At 33.9% G+C, this 4,504-nt stretch overlaps 1 pseudogene; it reads right to left on the bottom strand.

Annotated features, from left to right (window-relative positions):
* Positions 1 to 1,095: 1,095 nt before the first annotated feature.
* Positions 1,096 to 1,311, bottom strand: LOC103744277 (annotated as a pseudogene).
* Between the last annotated feature and the right edge of the window lie 3,193 nt (positions 1,312 to 4,504).

The following is a 4,504-nucleotide window of genomic DNA, read 5'->3' as shown; positions in this document are numbered from 1 at the left end:
ACGATTGAATTATTGAAATACACATCTGACAGCGCTGGTGAGTTGCTTCCAGGAACTACTAGATAGTTCAGAACTAATAAACAGATTCATCCAGTGATAGATTAGCATTTGAGTAGACTAATGGGAAGCGATGCAACTGCAGAAAGCAAGGCATAGTTGGAGGAAATGCTTGACTGAAGGCTTGCCTTCTGAAGGGATGTCAGTGCTTCTTGGCTACCAGGAGATGAGCGGCCTCTGCCACAGACTTCCCCTGACACCATGATCTGCTTTATTTCAAGCCTACTGCATGGGGCATGAGAGGATGGCTCAACAGTTAAGTGCACTGGCTGTCTTGTATGAGACTCAGGTTTGGTTCCCACCACCACCAGATGCTGGTTAACAACCATCTGTAACTCCAGTTCCATGGGATCAGATGCCCTTTTCTGGACTCTGTGGGCATTGCATGCATAAGTGCACTTAAATACATACAAGTTAAAGTCTCAAACATATTAAATAAAAATAAGTAAATTGTTTTTCAAGTCCACAGCAATGAAACCAGCTGACTACTGAGAGAAATCTTTAATTCTCTGACCTAAAATACTTCTTTCTTGTTAAAAATTATCTCAGGTATTTGGATACGGAACAAAAATTTAAATTAGTACATTAATACAGATATAACCTGAACTTTGTTTCAAACTAAAGCTCAATTTTAAAATGTGATTCAAAGGAATATCTAGAGCAGTATGTGTTTTATAGTTCTAAATTAATATCCTGAGGTTAACTATCTGCTCATTTTAATAATGCTCAATTTAGAGGAACCATTTATTTTCTGAAAACAAATGTAGGTCAAAATTTCCTAATTAGCCATAAAATAACAGGTTTATTAAAGTAATAGAACAATTTCTTTATGCTAATTTAGATGGTATAAGGATAGCTAAGGCAGAATAAATTATTATGAATTTAATTATTCAACAATAAATTAAATGATAGACTAGAAACCTGTTTTTTTATCCAGGTTCATAATTTATTGTGCAAATTGAGTATTACATGATGAGTTGACATTAGCTTCTCCAAGCATGTATCTTAACAGATGAGGTTGGACATTTCAGAATCCATTTATGTTCCTTTCACAGTTGGAGATTTTTTAGGCCTTAACTTGAAGGAGAAGTATAACAAAGCATTGCTGCCCTATGTGGCCAGCACACAATTTATTCTACCAGTGAGTGTGTAAGAGTTGAATTTTTTTTAATACCAGTACACTGGAATTGGCCTTCAGGTTCTGGACCTGCCATGGCTTTGATCTTGGTCAAGTCACAGATTCCGCAGCTGACGTCCTTCAAAAAACCCAGCCACCAACCCCGGCCTTAGAAACAATGTTTTTAATATAATATAAATTTGAAATAATTTCAAATATTTATTTCACATTTAAAGCTTTTTCTGTGCAGTTTTTATTCCGAAAAACTCTCAAGTCTTCTAAAATTAGAATACGTAATTGTAATACATAGTTCTCTCAAACTATTAATTATATTGGATTCAGTGTCCATCTAATTTATTTTGACATGTCATATTTTTCATTATTCCAAGACTCTCTCAATGTAAGCAACTAAAATTAGCATGCTGTAATTTAAACAATTTTGATCAAGGTTGGAATTTTATTTAAAAATGTCTTATAGACTTTGGAATTTGGATCTCTTACTAATATTCATTTTATGCATTTTCTTAATATCATAGTTTATGGTAATGGAAATGCTTTGATAATTGGTTTTTCCTTTTCTCTACATTAGCTAATAAATTCACTTTACTTTCTGAAATTCCTATTGCCTTATTCTCATTCCTGACTAGAGTTGACTCCCATTAAAATATAGATGACTTTCTAGGTAATCCACTGTGGCATAAAACTGTCCTCCGAATGTCAAGCTTGGTTGCACATGCTCCTCAAGAAAGGAAGAACCAAAAGAGTCAGCCACACCTCCCAAACATCAGTTGTTGAGTTGCATCAGGGTTAGGGACTAAGGGTACCTAAGTGGAAACCTCCATGAGGCCTGCACACCGAGTTCCATGCTGGTATGGGAGGAGACCACCCACACTCTTTAAGGAACCTCTCACCCACTGCTCTGTAAGGGAACCCAATTAATTTGCTATTTATCAAAAAAATATAGATGACTTTTATGCAGCATCAAATAATCCTATTTTGGTAACTTGGCACTAAGTTCAGTAATGTTCAGCCATTTCTTGTTAATCCAATTAACGGGAAGTCCAAAATTAACAGGAAGATGAAAGAAAAATTTCTCCTAGGTGTCTGTCACTGAATGTCTTGTTATCTTTATTTAATTATGATTCAAGGTTAAAATTTCATCTTGCTTTGAGATATCAAACTAATTTACCATTGTCCTACCTCAAATAAATTAAAATAAGGTTCCATTATTTTCTGTCGAGATGTGGTAGCACAATCAATCTTTAAAGCTGACTGTTACTCCAAATCCAGAACAATTATTCAAAATAGTAAAATTATAAAAACATAATTATATAGCAAAATGGAAAATATATCCTAAAATATATTTGATAAACACATCAAATACACACACTCAAATATTTATGATTGTGAGTATGAATCGGCTACAATATCTAGAAGCTCTGACTCAAGGCCACCAAGCAATAACCATTAGACTGACTCACATAACAAAGCAGGGACTGCAAACCATCACCACATTGGCCATGCCTCACCATGAAGGCCATTACCTGGAATGGAGGACGATGGTTGATCTTACAGTCCTTAAATGACAGATAAGTGGAAAAAAATACTGAAAGTACAAATGTGTCCTTGTGCCTTAAGCTGTGTCACCAGGCAGATGTTTAGTGAATGTATTCTGAACATTATTATGTAAAGAAGAGGAGTTCTGAAATACATGATTCATAAAGCATTCAATTTTTAGGGTGCCTGCATATCTAATATCAAGTAATTTGAAAGGGTGATATGAGCATTAGTTGCAAAGGAAAATAAAACCCAAACTGCATATATGTACATACCTATACAAATATGCATAGAGATTTCTCTCCCATAAAATTTCAGAATAACTTGTTCTCATGAAAATATAGTGTTGAAAATTACAACCACATGCAAGCTGAACTTTTTTCTTATATTTAATTGGATTAGTTACTTACTGTTGCTGTGATAACTACACCCAAAGCGACTTAGAGAAAGAGTTTATTTTGGCTTATGCTTCCAAAAGAGTCAGAGTTCAACACGAAAAGCAGGCGTAGCAACAAGAACAGGAAACTTTGAATTTGCATCTTCTATATCAAACACTTAGCAGACAGAGTTAACTGGAAGTGGGATGAGATTATGAACTGTTAAAATTCACCCCTGTGACACAGTTTCTCTAGTAAGGCTACCCTGCCTAAAGATTTCATGACTTTCCAAGCAGTGCCAGTAATGTGGATGAGGTATTCAAAACTTGAACCAATAAAGGAAACTTCTTAAACTACCACATAAATGATGAGAGGTTTTGTATTAATTGAAACAGGGATGAGTGAGGGAAATGAATAAAGGCATTCATTATAATGACAAAAGGAAAACTGACAGCACCCGTGAAATAAGAAAATAAGAAAATTTAAGATTTAAATTTAGTGTTCTGTTTTAAAATTCTTCAGTGAATTTAGAACACTTTATTTCACATAATCCAAAATTATATAGTGAATAGAAAGTTTTAGAATAGATTTTAGCAAACATCCTTACAAACAAACAGAGGTAACAACTAAATCCAAAGATAAGGTGTGATTGGGAAGTTAATACATATCTGCAGGTAATTTCAGAAGAATGAGTAAACTTATTCTTAGGAGGTGATTCTGTGATATTTTCAAGGATCTCATATCATTTTTTGTTTTACACTGTGTTTTGAAGAACGCTGTATTGAGAACAGACTTGTAAGTTAGAAATAAGTCTCTTCCAGAGACTATGGGCACATTTCTTATGAAGACAGAAAACATAATAATATCTCTGGGGCAATAGTTGGCCAAATTTCCTAGGCACAAAATTTCCCAGGCACAAAATTTCCCAGGCACAAAATTTCCCAGCTGTATCACAAGCCTGCATTTTCTCAGTATCCACCTGGAAAATAGAAGTTTCCTCATCATATTGAATGAGAAAAAAAAGAATTATAGAACTTAAAGCTAAACTTCAAGCTGTGAAATTTATAGAAGTTCTTTGTGTCTCAAAGATACTTTGTTTGTTAGAGTCATCTACAAGTCTGTGTCAGGTTAATGTCTTAATTTAAAAACTATAAATTTAAGAAATCCTTCCCTTTATTTGTGTAAGCAAATATTTTATTGGAATGAACTTTAAAATATATTAGTAAAGATGAAGTAGTAACATTGCAAAATAAAAATATGGAATGCATTCTCTATAATGCAAAGATAACATAGACCAAATAGACCAAGCAGCATTTTGATATCTGACAAAACAGATTCAAACCAAAACTACTTAGAGAAGACAAGGTGGGATACTTCATGTTCATTAAAGCAAAAG

Source organism: Nannospalax galili, unplaced genomic scaffold (assembly GCF_000622305.1).
Source record: "Nannospalax galili isolate Female #2095 unplaced genomic scaffold, S.galili_v1.0 scaffold600, whole genome shotgun sequence".
Lineage (NCBI taxonomy): Eukaryota > Metazoa > Chordata > Mammalia > Rodentia > Spalacidae > Nannospalax > Nannospalax galili.
This window is presented reverse-complemented; position numbering and strand designations above follow the sequence as displayed.